At 35.6% G+C, this 17,133-nt stretch overlaps 1 long non-coding RNA gene across 1 annotated transcript; it reads left to right on the top strand.

Annotated features, from left to right (window-relative positions):
- The first annotated feature begins 1,299 nt into the window (after nucleotides 1–1,299).
- LOC141281632 (uncharacterized) lies at nucleotides 1,300–17,121 on the top strand. Its single transcript, XR_012336002.1, has 3 exons — nucleotides 1,300–1,351; nucleotides 5,500–5,670; nucleotides 17,032–17,121. It is a non-coding gene; the product is annotated as an uncharacterized lncRNA (long non-coding RNA).
- The last annotated feature ends 12 nt before the right edge of the window (nucleotides 17,122–17,133 follow it).

Here is a 17,133-nt window from a genome sequence, read left to right as displayed (position 1 = left end):
AATGATTAGTAACATTTGAGTGTAACGAGTAACTATGCAGCACATAAAAAATGTATTGGAGTAAAAGTATTAAACTCATCGAAAATATGTACTGAAGTAAAAGTGGAAGTAGGAGAAAAAAATAATACTTCAGTAGAGTACAGATACTGTCTTTTAGTACTTAAGTACAGTAGTAAAGTAGTTCTACTTCGTTACTATACATCTCTGAGAATACCCAGGGCTCTGTTTACACCTATCACCATTTTAAACCAATTGGAGAATATAAGCCGGCTGGGGGAACTCATATTAACGTTAAAAGTTAAATTTTCATGCCGTGGCCCCTTTAAGTAGTTTTTAAAATCTGTAATTTTACTTTTACTGTTTTGTTTAAAGTATTGTATTTCGCTACAATTTAAAATCATACCCTTGGTGAAAAAAAATAATGCAAGGTGATAAAGGCGCATGACGAATACTGATTGATTGATGGGCGTGGGAACGTGCTACAAGAACCATGGAGATGGACAAGACAGGCACCAGTGATGCAGACCCTGAATTCAATTCTTATGAAAGAAACCCCTGGCCATATTTAATCTGCGCAAACATGTTCCTGTAAGTTAATGATACTTAGGGTCTAAAATGGGGTGGAGGCTGAGCCCAGGCACATAGGCTGAAGGTCTCGCTCTGCTCCGTGCCAGTGTGCCCGCTGGTGTGTGTGCACTGACGCTAAGCAAGTGTTTCATTCCTGTGAAAGGCAGGCTTCACGCTCGTGAACAGAAACTCTGACAACACATGTGAACTTTGTGTATCCTTCATTTCAGATATTTGGTTGGTTTTATAGTTAACAACTACATCACTGATACGGTATCTTATATAAACAGTTAAACACTGACTGAATATTTAGTAAATTACTATCAATATTGAACAGCTGATATTTTATTAAAGTAATTTATCCATTAGTTGTTTTCTCTGTTAGGAGATTCCTAAAATTCATCATCTAGATGTTATAGTTGTGTTTATATTTATATACTGATAGAGAATCTGAAAGATTGAGTTAGTAAACAGAAATTCATTTATGAGAATATGAGCTGATGTTTATAATCAGAAAATAAGAAACTTAAAAGATGAAAATCAACTGAATTGATTTTAGTGTTTCTGTCTGCTGCTGTTACAGATGAATCAAAACCATTGCAAGCGGATGAGGGAAAATCAAAACCAACACAAGCGTATGGGGGAGAACCAAAACCATCACAAGCGTATGGGGGAGAACCAAAACCATCGCGAGCATATGGGGGAGAATCAGAACCACAGCAAGCGGATGGGGGAGAATCAGAACCAGGAGGAAAAACATCATACAAGAAAGTGTCTGTCAAAGGTGAGAAACTCAAATAATTTAGTGTTAAAATGATTAAATTAACATTTGTACAGTATACTGTAGATGTAAGAGGGATTTATGACTGTTAACTTACAGTGGAGATTTTCAAACTGTGCTTAACTCTGAATTATCTTCTGATTACACCTGATTTTAACTGCAGATAAAACAACTTTTATAATTCAAATTTAAAACTGTTTGAACAAAAACTGTGACAACACACGTAAACTCTGTTCATCCTTCATTTCAGATATTTGTTCAAGTCAATATAATAATACAGTTGACAGGAATGTGCTTTGGAATGCTCACATGTTTCACAGAACCATGAGAACACAATATAACAAAACAAAAAGACAAAAAGGCACAAAAAAGAAATAAATAACAGGAAATAACAACATTAAACATGCCTAGAAACGTGCATGGTTATAGACAATGCAGCAGTAAGTTCAGTTGTGAAATAAGTGCAAGTTAGGTAGACCAGGTTATGAAGTAAAACCATAAAGTGCTTAGTGCATGTTCAGGTGGCGAATAGCTTGTAGAAAGGTACTGTTCCTAAAGCATGGTGTCTTACATGTGATACTACTGTTCTTTCTCTCACTGCTTCTTTTATTAGGTTGTATTGAGGATTAGATTATTGTCTACACACCACTGCACCAGCTGTTCAACCTCACTCTGATAGGAACTTTACTCCGATAGGAAGATTCCTCACAGTCGCGTATGAGGCTTATAACATTGGTGTCGTCTGCAAACTTTGCAGTTTGACAAATGCAGAATTTCATGTACAATTGTTGGTGTAAAAAAAATAACAGAGTTGACAAGACACCCTTGTGGGGCACCAGTGTTCAGAACCCTGCGTGATGACGCATTGTTCTGGATTTTAACATATTGTGTCCTACAAGACAGGAAGTTGGGTAACCACTGACAGAGTGAGGGATTAGCCACCATGGCAGGAGAGAATTGTACCGTTTGACAGGCAGGATGGTGTTGAAAGCTGAGCTAAAATCAATGAACAGTACACAGGCATAGGTGGACTTAGTATCAAGATGTTGTAAAATGAAATGTGTGCAAAGTGAGACGGCATCATCCACTCCCCTATTTGCCCTGTAGGCAAATTTGTGAGGGTCTAGCGTGATGTGTGACAGCTACCTACAGACTAGCCGTTCAAAGATTTTCATGACAACAGAAGTGAGTGCAACAGGCCTATAATCTAAGACAGGTTATGCTGGTTTTTCAATTGTTGGTTTTATTATTGACAACTACATCACTGATATCTTATAACAGTTAAACACTGACTGAATATTATAGTGAATTACTACCATTAATATTGACCAACTGGTATTTTAATAAAGTAATTTACCCATTAGATGAATTTTCACTGTTAGGAGATTCATAAAATTCATCATTAGGGGTGGCACGGTCCATGAAAAAAATCCGAACCGTTCGGTTCGCTTGTCTCGGTTCGGAGCGCGTGTGTACCGCACGGTTCAACGGTTCATGGCATGCGCAATGTAGTCTCATGCCCTTTATGTGACCTCAGATAGCGTGTTTCCCTTTCGCGCGAAAGAAGAGGTGACTGGTTTGGAGTATAAGTACTGCGGGTTATGTTACGTGTAGAAATGGCAAGTGGGAGAGAAAAGGAAGTCTGCCCGCAGTTGGAGGATGCACGCTAAATAAATAATCCGTAAAAAAACGGATAATGTCCTTGCAGAAAATTACCGGTACGTTTTCCGTTATTTCACAGACATTTCCGTTTATTCAAAAACAGAACATTCTGTAGATTTATAGAACACTTTCCGTAAATTTACAGAACATTGTCCGTAGGCTTTAGGGACACTTCAATCTGCCTATGAAACGCAACAATGGTGACAATCAACAACAAAGCTTTATGCCGCAATGCATGCTGGGTACTAGGATTGTAGAAAACTCTCTTAACATTTACTCTCACCATTGTTGAGATTTGTAGCTAAAATGTTGATGTCTCTGTGAAGCAAAATAAACAACTGATACATTACCTCAATGTTATTCAATACAGTGTCTTATTAGATCAGCATAGTGTGTCACTCTTATACACTAGAGTTTTTTATTCTTATTTTATCACTTCATATTTAAATGCCAAGCAACATAACATAAAAACAACCAAGCTTATATGACATCATAGATACTTCCCCTTACTCAAACAACCAACAAGTTGTAATTGCTACAAGCAAAAACATTATTGCAATGTTAAAAGAGCAGAGTCAGATTTGGAAGGTCAAGGGACAAAAGCCTAACTAAAGGGAACACTAATCACCATAGTGGTGACTTCAAATGAATCTAAAACAAACACAAACTGTAGATTTAATGTGATAAATGTTATGGTAAATATCCATTTGACTTACACGTCATGTCAGAAAGAAGATTTGTCTACTAAATCACATGTGTGGATGCTGGAATAGTTGAACACTTGTATTTTGTTCTGACAGCATTTGTTTAGAAGTTAAACATCATCCATGTTAGAAAAGAACTCTGCAAGCAAGTTGTAATTTTAGGTTTCAAACAGAGATGGTGATAGAGAGGCAAAAGTGAAAGATTGCAGCAGGAGTTGTTGCACCCATAATGCAACATGTTTTTTTTTAAAAAACGGATAAACGCCTGTAAAACATAAATACGGAAAATTCCTTCAGATTTACACAGTACTTTGTCCGTTTTTTTACGGATTTTTTTTAAGAGTGTGCGCCAGCGTCGTATAAGTTTGGTGTGTGGAAACATATTTTTATTTCATGTTACCTATGATGACAGCGGTAATAAAACAATAGATTGAACTGCAGTCTATGGGTTGAATGTGCTCCAACAGCCACAGGAGATCGCCTTCTCTACGACCATTTGTCTAATCTGAGGTACTGAAAGTTTAACGTCTTTTCGTATTCAGCGCTATTTTTAGCCTTTCATTGATACAATTAAAGCGGCTGATTTCCGCGTAGTTTCATTTTGCTAGCGTGTGAAAGTTGCGCGATCTTATTTCAGAAATTTCCCCTCAAAGTAATCAGGACAGAAGTGGTCAAAAGTGGACAAAAGAGACTTAAAGAGATTTAAATATTACAGGTGCAAAGGTTATGTTTCTCTCTCGTCCACATAAACTCTCTGCAGTATTTAAGCAGCCTCTCAGTGATAAATCTAAGAGCTACACTGAAGTTGGCATTTTAATAAATGCAAGTTATCTTTGTGTGCTAAAAAATGCACATAAAGTTCATGTAGATGGGAATACACATTCTCTTTTTTGCCAAATAAATGAAAAGCATGTTGAAATCATCAATGTCTTCCCTCTTGCTCTATCAAAATCTCATCTGGCTTTCCTCAGGGATGGTCCCAATAATGTGCTTAGTCAAATTCAGTTTGTGCATGATTACATGATATAACTTTTTTTTTTTAATACTGTATCCTAAATTATGGATAATTAATAAGATAAAACATTTCTGGAGTGTTAAAAATGTAATGAAAAAATAACAACAAGAACCGTACTGAACCGTGAACCGTGACCATAGAACCGTGATACGAACCGAACCGAGGGTTTTGTGGACCGTGCCACCCCTATTCATCATCTAGATGTTATAGTTGTGTTTATATTTATATACTGATAGAGAATCTGAAACGAGTTAATAAACAGAAATTCATTCATGAGAATATGAGCTGATGTTTATAATCAGTAAATTAGGCACTTAAAGAGTAACTAAACCCCTGGTCAGAGCCTGACTCCACCCACTGCAATATTTGAAAAATGCAAGAAAGTGGGCAGATCCCAACGGAGATAAAGGTGACGAACTAAGTGTGTGGTGAGATCATAACAAGGGCGTGGTGAGCTTGAACCTGCTTACGTCACGAGTTATTTCTTGGACCCAACATCCAATAGGAAAATTCAACTGCAGTAGCCACCGTTCAACCTGAAGAGGGCAGCACTCAGACGTTTTTACACCATATATTGTAGTATTGAAACACTTTATATCCAAATGTCAAAAAACTTACTAAAATCAATGAACAGCACTAATAAAGCATCATTCTTACAGATCATTAACTAAAAAAAGTTGGTTTAGGGTTTAGTTACTCTTTAATAGATGAAAATCACCTGAATTGATTTCATTTCTGTCTTTCTGTGTTTCTGTCTGCTGCTGGTACAGATAAAATAAAAACATTTGAAGTGGATAAGGGAAAATCTGTCGATCTGAAGACTAAGGTTACTGACATACAGAGAGATGAGAAGATAGAGGGGAGATCTGGAGAAACTGAAATCAATCCTGCAAACAATATCTTGAGTACATCTGATGGTGATGATAAAGGTGGATTCAAAGGTAAACTGAAGCTGAATTCTCAAATTTATTATCTAATCATGAAAAACTATATATAATAACTCTTAAGAGTGTAGTTTTCATTTATCATCACCATTTTGGGAAAAGACTGACATAGTGCAAGTTTGTTGCACGGCGTGTTTGTTTCACATACGCATTATGGCTTACGAGCACAGGTGCTAAGCCGATGCACGTCTTAAATTAACTTAAAACTACTTGATACTTATGGCTTCATTAGTGGGTTTACATTATTTATTTTGTGAAATATTTAAATTCAGTGTTTCCCATACGTTGATTTACTCGTGGCGCACCGCCACAGAATCAGCGCTGGCCGCCACAAATAGATTTTTCATGATCCCCATTTACATTTATATTTTACTGTTTAAAAACGTCTTAATTCATTGTTGCAAGCACTCAGCGCGCTCTCCCTTTCTATGTTGCATGCAGCGCGCGCCTCTCTCTCTCTCTCTCTCTCTCTCTCTCTCAGTGTTCGAATTGAAGGGGGTCTGGGGGGGTCCCGGACCTCCTATAAGCCTTAAGGGACCCCCCATAAAGCACACAAATATAAATTAGGGGGGTCCCCTGGTTTTTATTAAAATTAAAATACTACATAAATTTAAAATCCTCATTTTGCGTGTCACAAAGCGATACTGTCCATTATTTGTCCCAATTTCGCAATAAAATAATTCAAATGACTTCTGTCCGAAATAAAGAAACTCGCAAGTGCGCCTCATGCTGTTTTCTGGAGGAATTGACAGACGAGTGTCTCTATCTGCATGTGGAGTATTTTTTTACCTCAGTTGCGGTGAGAATCTTTAGTAATCTTTAGGTTTAAGGGTTTTTTAAAAAATCTTCTCAAACAATTATTTCATAACAGTGGCAAAGCTATCCACTCAGACTGACGGCTGGTCAACCCAGTCACACAAAATATTTTATTAGGAAAGCAGAAGAAATCACGCTTAAATGATAATAAATGATAGTCTCTTTAATACTTAGCCTATCACTCAACTACGCATCTTTCAGAAATAAATAATTATTTGTAGAAAGTATCTTTTGCATGTGTTTTTTTAAACCTTGGAAAAATGTAACATGCAGGGCCGAAGTGGGACTCATTTTCAGCCCTGGGGTTTCATGTCTTAGACCGGCCCACTTTAGTTCACCACTGACTATATTAAAATAATATAATTAAATCCTCAGTGCACTATTCTTTGCAGCCTTGCAATTAATATATTTTCCAAAAATATCGTTTCCAATTCAATGCAAATAGTCTAAAAACAGCTATGATTTTGCCATAATCATGCAGCCCTACCATAAGGTATTTTAATATTATTCAATTAAACTTATTCAAAAACTGCTGAAAAGGATCAAATGTTTTCCCCTATATTTTTTCCCCTAGAGTTTTGCATGAAATAGATGAAGAATAACTATTAATAGATTAATCATTGTTACATATATAACTTACCGGTAGATATAAAAAATACGACATTTACCTTTTATCAAGTTATCAACTGCTGAAAAGGAACAAATGTTTTCCCCTATATTTTTTCCCCTAGCGTTTGCATGAAATAGATGAAGAATAACTACTAATAGATTAATCATTGTTACATTTATAACTTACCGGTAGATTTTTACCTTTTTTTTACATTTACCTGTTATCAAGGTATCAAGTTGCGCTCAAGTTTATTTTAAATCTAAACGTGCAGCAAGTGCTCAAATAGACGCGTCTAAAACAAAACTCGTGTTCACAGGCGACCGCTTTGAAAAGCAGAAGGCGGCGGCGCGTCATGCGTTGTCCATGCGTTTTAAATGAATATGGACCCTAATTATGATTATGAACGCAAGAATTACTTCGTGGTCGGAAGTTGGGGCACAATCAACTTGGTCATAAAGCGGTGGGGACGTATACCACCCGCAAATTACGCGAATGGGGCTGCTGTGAGTGCTGGGGACAGCAACCTTCAACCTGGTGGCATGATAACTATCTTTAAAATTATGTATCTTTAAAAAGATTAATTATATGTAATTTATACAGTGAAGAAGACAGTGTTATTATTCATTTGATTCTATTTATGTACCTAAATACTACTGTTAGATCTTGCTTTAACTTTGTTCTTTTCTATTTTTATATGCTCATAAGTTTTGCTGATCCGAAAATGATTCAATCTATGACTCAAAAAACGCAATGTAATCATTCATTTTACCACTACTATATAGTAAAATTATGTAATTTAAGAATGAGTCCACCCTATTTCACCCCTTTTCTGTTTTAAAGTTCTGCCCTTGCCAGTGTTTCACACTAATTTGAGGGGTAAACTTTTTTTAGAGTTTGAGTTAAGGGCATAGGTGTCATTTACACTGGGGACGCTGGGGACATGTCCCCACCACTTTTTGAAATGGCTGATTTTGTCCCCACCACTTTTTGAAAGCAATTGATTAAAATGTTCTGAAAAATCAAGCAATACATGTGCGACCTACAATGCAAAAATGACTTTCTTACTTAGTATTGTTGTCTGGTTTTCAGTAGAAATATCTAAAAATTCTTAAATCAAGATGAGCAAAATTTTTCTGATGAGCAAAATTACCTAAGAAAATAGTTTTTAGACAAAAAATATACAATTTAAGTGAATTTGTGATAAAAACAAGCAAAAATATCTGCCGATGGAGTGAGAAAAAAATCTAAAAATAACATGTCTTTTTTCTTAAACACTTAGTGGCAGTTTCCCGGACAGGGATTAGCTTAATCCAGGCCTAGGCCTTAGTTTAATTAGGAAATATGTTTTATGCCTTACTAAAAACATTACCTGTGTGCATTTTGAGGCAAAACAAAGGGCACTGATGTATTTTAAGATATGTCAGTTCAAGTTGTTTTCAGTTTGGACAGCTCTTAAAATTTTTTTAGTCTAGGACTAGTCTAATCCCTGTCGGAGAAACCGCCCCATAATTTATTTTTCTCACCCCATTGGCAGATATTTTTGCTTGTTTTAAGCACAAATTCCCTTAAATTGTATATGTTTTGTCTAAAAACTAGACTTATTTTCTTAGGTCATTTTGCTCATCAAGAAAATACATCTTGATTTAAGAATTTTTAGATATTTCTACTGAAAACAAGACAAAAATACTAAGTAAGAAAGTCAGATTTTCAAGAAAAAAATTCTTAGTATTTTTGTCTTGTTTTCAGTAAAATATCTAAAAATTCTTAAATTAAGATGCTTTTTCTTGATGAGCAAAACAACCCAAGAAAATAAGTCTAGTTTTTAGACCAAAAATATCAAATTCAAGTGATCTTTTGCATAAAACAAGCAAGAAAATCTTCCAATGGGGTAATTTAGTGTTATATAAAAATGTTCAAGATTTTTTTGCTTTCACTATTGGCAGATTTTCATGCTTGTTTTATGCACAAGATCACTTACATTTGATCTTTTTGGTCTAAAACTAGACTTATTTTCTTAGGTCATTTTGCTCATGAAAACAAGACAAAAATACTAAGAACATTTTTTCTTGAAAATAATTTTTTGCATTGTATGACTGGTTTTGTGGTCCAGGGTCACATATGTTGCGTTGTATGCTAATGGTGTGTTTTCTTTTGCATATGTAATGAATTTCATTGTAATCATTGACTTAATGCACTGCTGTTTTCTACGGTATGGTGCTTTGGCACTGTTCGGTTCAGCTGGTGCTGTAGGGACTGTAATATGCGCAGTTGACATTGTTAAGGGTTTTATGCTGAGTATTTTTGTGTTTTTGACCGGCCTACACTATGCCCATTTTTGATGCTCCGTTATTCAATATTTTTCCCGTCCTGCTGTAATGTTTTTTCATCTGATCTTTTGTCCCCACCACTTTTCAACACAAACTGACGCCACTGGTTAAGGGTAATTTGGGGTTTCTTTGATTAAAACCAGGATCAGATGATTGTTGATCAAGGACGATCACATCTTACGTTGTGAAATCACAGCGACCCTATAATAAGGGGGGTGGAGCTTGGCCGGGGGGTGGGGCTTAGCTAGGGGACCCCCCATAAGCTTTGACATAATTCGAACACTGCTCTCTCTCACACATGAGCGTGAAAAGGTGGCGGTGTTTCAATGTCCGTTCCTCCTTTTTCGCGTAAACGTCAACAGTCACAGATTTTACTGACAGAGAAGACGGCGATGACTTGACGAAAGGTTAGCATTAGTGTTTCCCACACACACACACACACACCTGTTCTCTCCCTCTCTATAATGCGATATGCCTGCGCACGTGTTTTGAAGTAACTTTGTGTAACAGTTACTGTGTATTCTCTCATATTTCTGAATTTGCACCCAATTGTCTGCGCTATACGCGACAATAAAACTCGCATTTAAATAAAAAGGGTCTCATAACAAGACATTGATGAGAAGAGCAACAGCAGTAAGACTTCAATGTAAATGTATGGTGATTTATATACCAGCTGTATACATACACGTACGTTTCGTAATTTCCTGTTATTTTGCGGGTTTCTTTCAAATATAAAAGCGCTTAAACTTGTATTCTAGGCGAAAAAAACAAGTCAGTGGCAAGTCAGTTCCTGAATAACACGACACAAACTTTAAAAAGTCAAATTCACTTCTCAGAGGCACAGAACTGTTCCTGAAACCGACGTTCTCCCCAAACTGAAATTAAACACAGTGTTTCGAGTTTTTCTCGTCTGTGTCATGTTGATATCAAGAAGCAACGTGCACATGAGGACGAGAGAGGTGACCTGCTGCACAATCGAGTTACCCCTCCCACTTCTGAATGTTTAACTGAGATTTCTAATCCCGTCCGAATTGACCATCAATATTACAGACGTCCTGTGGTAAAATTACATTACGCCATCTACAACCGTAAAACTAATCCCATCCGAATAGGGCTATAGTCTGCTCATTTTATGTCTGACAACAGAACTGATAATATGTAAATAATAGCAATCAGTTGTGTTAAAATGCAATATAACGTGACAGATCAAAGAGTAGAAGTGAAACATATTTCAGGTGCCAACACTCGATCAAACCGGATCAAACGCAAACACGTGATGACGTCACATATATGCTAATTAGAGTGTGACGTCATCACCGCCACAAGTCTCTCAAAATCCTGTGGGAAACACTGAAATTTTTAAATTTCTATCATTTTATTTATAAAATTAATATGTTATGGCATTCTTTTTATTTACTTAAATACATTTAAGCTGCTATAACAATTTTTCAGTTGAAAGGAGCATTTCACCCGTAGAAACATTAATCTTTATTGAAAGTAGGGCTGTCACTTTTTATTCGATATTCGAATATTCATCCGAACATGACGTAAAATATCCGTATTCGAACTATAAATAAACCATCCGGTTTTTAAAATGCCATGTGTGGCGCATTTTTTACAGTAACACCTCTTAATAGGAAGTAGGCTGAGAGTGAGACCGACGACAGCAACTGTGCGAACGAGAGGAAATCAAATGGGACCAAAATGAACCTAATGTGCATGTCAAGATAGAATTATAGTTTGTATATAAAATGGCATATTGTTTATAGTGTTAAATATTATAGCAGAATAAAAATACGTGTTAATACGTTCGCATTATGAAATTAGCATGTATGAAGATAATTTCATCATTTTTACAATGCAATGTAAACTTTATATTAAACAACAACAGCATTCGTCTTGTAAACGGATTTGAAATGATGATGTGTTGACTGCCGAGCGTCACATAGACGACAGAGTCAAGTGAGATCTGCTTAACTCATCTAAAAGTTTAATTTCATCTCAAGTATCGAAGGGTTTGTGCTCTCTATCATTAAAAACGGTCAAGCAAACAGCACGCGCAGAGATAATGCACTTGTCAATGACGGGCATTAAATCCGTCGAATTCCGCGGAGTTTTCTGCCGAAATCTGCGGGCGCGAATTCCGTTTGGGTCTGCATATACTCCTGCTGCTATTTAAGTTGTCACGTTATTGTTTGTAACTGTTCTGAATCGTTTTTTCTATATATATAAGTTTGTTTTTCATAAGTTGATAACCTGCTGTTTCAAACATTAAGTAAAAGAGTAATCCAGACAACCCTGTTTATGACTGTCACTGTTAATAATTTTGTGATTGAATCTCCATTACGGTGGTTTTTTTTTTGCGCACGGGGGGGGGGGGGGGGGGTTGCTAGATATTCGAATATATTCGGATACATTGCATGATATTCGAAATCCGTTCGAATTTGATTTTTCTCAAAAGTGACAACCCTAATTGAAAGTGTGTCATATTTGTAGTGAAATGTAACATACATATAGAATTTGGTGTCTATTTGACAGAGAAAAGGGGTGTTTGTAGTCTCACTCCCTCAACAAAGACATTGCACTTCCTTCTTTCAATGATGCAAAATGATGATTTTTACATCATTGAAAGAAGGAAGTGCAACACTGAAATCTGTATTTCTCCTCTCTCAGCGGCAACTGAGGAAATGATGCATGACCATTTAAAAACATGACTGGGGTTCTAACTATACAAAGATTAATGCAAATGGGTGAAGTGTCCCTTTAACATTTTCACCTCCAGACACTTCAGTAAAAACCTTAAATTGTCTTCCTTAAAACAAGACCAAGATTAGAGCAAAAAATGCCAGAGTTATATTAATTTGAATGTGCACATCAACTCCCCCCACACTCAAAAGGGGGGGTAACAATTAACAAATTAATTATCAATTAGTAAATAATAATATTGATAAAAACTGAGTAACGACCCCAAGATGCCAGCACTTTATGCACCCTGTCCCCTGGTAAATCTCACTCCTAGCTGAACTCAAAAGTTGGTAGCCCTGTACAAACTATATGGGTCATTCTACAAAAAAGGTGGAAATGCTTGTCCCTTGCTTTTGCAGACCCCTTGATCATTTAATTTGACCCAATAATCCTATAATGATATATATTTAATAAATATAGACGGTCCTTAACATGATGAGAGAGTTTATGTATGTAATTTTCTTTTTTTTCCTTTTTTAAACTTTTTTTAAATGTCTGGTCCGGAAAATTGCCCTGTCCCTTTGATCATACATGGAAGTTAAACTGTGTACTTATTATTTAAAACCATGTTTTTATAAAACAAATCTAATTTACATTTACCTTTTACTTTTACCACTGAAATGGTAAAAATACACTATTACTATGAATAATATCAAATAAATATTTGTCCACCAAATTTATGTCATTTGGGTTACCCTAACCAAAGCACTTTTATTTTGAAACAATGCATCAGCTCTTTGAAGTTTTTCTTGGGGCAAGAGGTCAGTGGAAGAAGTGCAGTGGAGGAAGGCAAAGGGTTTGTTAGTTTTTTTTTTTAAATATACTACTCAAGTACTGAAAGTAAAAGTACAAGTATTGTGTAATGTAGTTATTAAAGAAAACAGTCAAAAGTTTGAATATAATATTGTTTATATTATTTCAAATGTTTAAGCTAAAGGACACTCACAATTCCTTTGGCTGTAGCAGGAGTACAAGGACATGAATCTTCAGATAATTCAGATTAATTTAACTGATATGGAGATAGAGAATTCAGAATTAATGAAATATTAGTCGATATAATGGTAATAGGTAAAGGTAAAAGGTGTTTCAATGTATTTAGGTTTCCTTCTTTCGCGCACACTCGCCCTTTCTCGCCCATTCTCTCTCTCTCTCGGTCTCTCTTGCGCACTTTGGTTCTCTCTTCGCTCCACAACCCCAGCTCATATTTGTGAGTGAGAGGGAGGGAGCGGTCCGCCCTTCACTTTCTCCGATTGGTTTAGACCACGATCTGTGTGTGTTTCTAATGTGTATCACCGATCCGGCAGTGATAATGTGGGTTTGGAATGATTAGTAACATTTGAGTGTAACGAGTAACTATGCAGCACATAAAAAATGTATTGGAGTAAAAGTATTAAACTCATCGAAAATATGTACTGAAGTAAAAGTGGAAGTAGGAGAAAAAAATAATACTTCAGTAGAGTACAGATACTGTCTTTTAGTACTTAAGTACAGTAGTAAAGTAGTTCTACTTCGTTACTATACATCTCTGAGAATACCCAGGGCTCTGTTTACACCTATCACCATTTTAAACCAATTGGAGAATATAAGCCGGCTGGGGGAACTCATATTAACGTTAAAAGTTAAATTTTCATGCCGTGGCCCCTTTAAGTAGTTTTTAAAATCTGTAATTTTACTTTTACTGTTTTGTTTAAAGTATTGTATTTCGCTACAATTTAAAATCATACCCTTGGTGAAAAAAAATAATGCAAGGTGATAAAGGCGCGTGACGAATACTGATTGATTGATGGGCGTGGGAACGTGCTACAAGAACCATGGAGATGGACAAGACAGGCACCAGTGATGCAGACCCTGAATTCAATTCTTATGAAAGAAACCCCTGGCCATATTTAATCTGCGCAAACATGTTCCTGTAAGTTAATGATACTCAGGGTCTAAAATGGGGTGGAGGCTGAGCCCACACTGTAAAAAAAAAATCCGTAGTTTTTACGGTGAAATACTGGCAGCTGTGGTTACCAGAACATTTCTGTAAAAAATACAACGTAAAACCGTAAAAACAACACCACCACAATTGGATGCATTACAGCGAACTTTTGTAAATTTTACAAATCTTACCTGTATACAGAATTTCTTTATTAACTGTTTAGAAACTCTTATTTTTTAATGGTAAAATGCAGATGAGATTGCCAGACAACCACCTTAAAAATTATGAACATGTAAACAACTTTTTGTATTTCATTACCTAATATAATTTTATTCATTTTAATCTAAGTGATGGAAAAGACAGCTGCACAAAGAAACAAAGTTTGTTGTGAAATTATTACAAATTGTTTTCTAATTATCTGCCAACAACTTGAAAATAGACAGTGAACATACACAAAGATTGTATCATACAAACAAATACAAAACAACATCAGGGTAAGTTTTCAATGGCTCAGTGTCTACATGAGTCCATTTTACAAAGTTAAAAAGTGACACTTAAATAATGACATGATGAAATAGAGAGCAGTCAAAACACAAGTACAACTGAACTACAGACCAAATCTTAGATGAACATTAACTGTATAAATATAACATATAAACACATTCAATCGCTCAAGATCTCACCAGATGAGAATTAAACACAAACACCATTAACATCCACACTTAATACAAACCAGTTTGACTTTATTTGGTTTGTTTGAAGTCACCATTATGGAGATCATTGTTTCCTTAAATGGGGCAGTTGGCTCGTAGGTGTTTCGGTTAAGCTTTCTCTGACTGTTAAAATAATGTGTCAATACACATAAGCTATGATCTAAGAAGCTGAAATAAATGAAATCAAGTGATGTTGGTAGAATTTTAATGATGGTCTAGTCATCCTAAAGTTTACCAAGCAGGTGTTCTAAAAAAAACTCTAAATGTGAACATTAAGTTTTTTCTCTTCCCCATACAAATGTTTTCTTGTGGGATGATGTTACAGAGTGCCAATGGATTTAAATAATTAGACTTATAAACAGTAAAAATAATGTCAGACGATTCTGTGACTAAACAAAGTTAGTCTAGACATCAAGAATCAGCATACAAATCACAACAACGGTGACCCAAAACATGAAAGCTGCATGCCGCAATGCATGCTGGGTATTACCATAGTACAAACTTATCTGGCATGCATTGCACTTAATTTGAATTAGTTTTTTGATGGTCACCACTATTGAGCTTTGTAGGTTGAATCTTGATATGAATATGAAGTGTCAAAAAACCTTTTTAACCAGTCCCAAAACCATTACTTTACAAAACTTTTTCTAGCCCAACAGATATATTTGCAGAACCTACAAACACCAGACATTAAACCAATTTCTCTCTTACTATAACTACCAGTCAATCACAACTTTCATGTGGATAAATCAAACCACTTAACAATAAAGAAATGTTCAAGACTTGTTTTTACAACCCCTTTCATCATCAATAAGTGCTCTGTGTATCCCACTAACACAATTGACAAAAAGAAGAAGGAAGTAAGTAACCATTGAGGCTCAAGACCCCAACTAAAACAACCACTGATCACCGTAATGGTGACTTAAAACACAACATTTTTGATAAATCATCATCTAACCCTCTGTTAATTCTCAATAAGAGATTATGTAATTGTATGACAGAAATAAGTCAAACTGGTTTGTAATAAGTGTAGATGTTAATTGTATTTGTGTTTAATTCTCCTATGGGGAGATCTTGTCTCATTTTGCCTGTAGTTCAGTTGTACTTGTGTTTTGACTGCTTTCTATTTCATCATTAATGTTCATTCATCATGTCATTATTTAAGTGTCACTTTTTAACTCTGTAAAATGGACTCATGTAGACACTGAGCCATTGAAAACTTACCCTGATGTTGTTTTGTATTTGTTTGTATGATACAATCTTTGTGTATGTGCACTGTCTCTTTTCAAGTTGTTGGCAAATAATTAGAAAACAATTTGTAATAATTTCACAACAAACTTTGTTTCTTTGTGCAGCTGTCTTTTCCATCACCTGGATTATAGTGGTTTTCTGCATATATTAAAATATGAATAAAAATATATTAATTAATGAAATACAAAAAGTTGTTTACATGTTCATATATTTTTAAGGCGGTTTTCTGGCAATCACATCTGCATTTTACCATTAATAAAGAAGAGTTTCTAAACAGTTAATAAATCAAAGAAATTCTGTATACAGGTAAGATTTGTAAAATTTACAAAAGTTCGCTGTTATGCATACAACTGTGGTGTTGTTGTTTTTACGGTTTTAAGTTGTATTTTTTACAGAATTGTTCTGGTAACCACAGCTGCCGGTATTTCACCGTAAAAACTACGGATTTTTTTTACAGTGCAGGCACATAGGCTGAAGGTCTCGCTCTGCTCCGTGCCAGTGTGCCCGCTGGTGTGTGTGCACTGACGCTAAGCAAGTGTTTCATTCCTGTGAAAGGCAGGCTTCACGCTCGTGAACAGAAACTCTGACAACACATGTGAACTTTGTGTATCCTTCATTTCAGATATTTGGTTGGTTTTATAGTTAACAACTACATCACTGATACGGTATCTTATATAAACAGTTAAACACTGACTGAATATTTAGTAAATTACTATCAATATTGAACAGCTGATATTTTATTAAAGTAATTTATCCATTAGTTGTTTTCTCTGTTAGGAGATTCCTAAAATTCATCATCTAGATGTTATAGTTGTGTTTATATTTATATACTGATAGAGAATCTGAAAGATTGAGTTAATAAACAGAAATTCATTTATGAGAATATGAGCTGATGTTTATAATCAGAAAATAAGAAACTTAAAAGATGAAAATCAACTGAATTGATTTTAGTGTTTCTGTCTGCTACTGTTACAGATGAATCAGAACCATTGCAAGCGGATGAGGGAAAATCAAAACCAACACAAGCGTATGGGGGAGAACCAAAACCATCACAAGCATATGGGGGAGAACCAAAAC

The sequence above is a fragment of the Paramisgurnus dabryanus genome, chromosome 24 (genome assembly GCF_030506205.2).
Source record: "Paramisgurnus dabryanus chromosome 24, PD_genome_1.1, whole genome shotgun sequence".
NCBI lineage: Eukaryota > Metazoa > Chordata > Actinopteri > Cypriniformes > Cobitidae > Paramisgurnus > Paramisgurnus dabryanus.
This window is presented reverse-complemented; position numbering and strand designations above follow the sequence as displayed.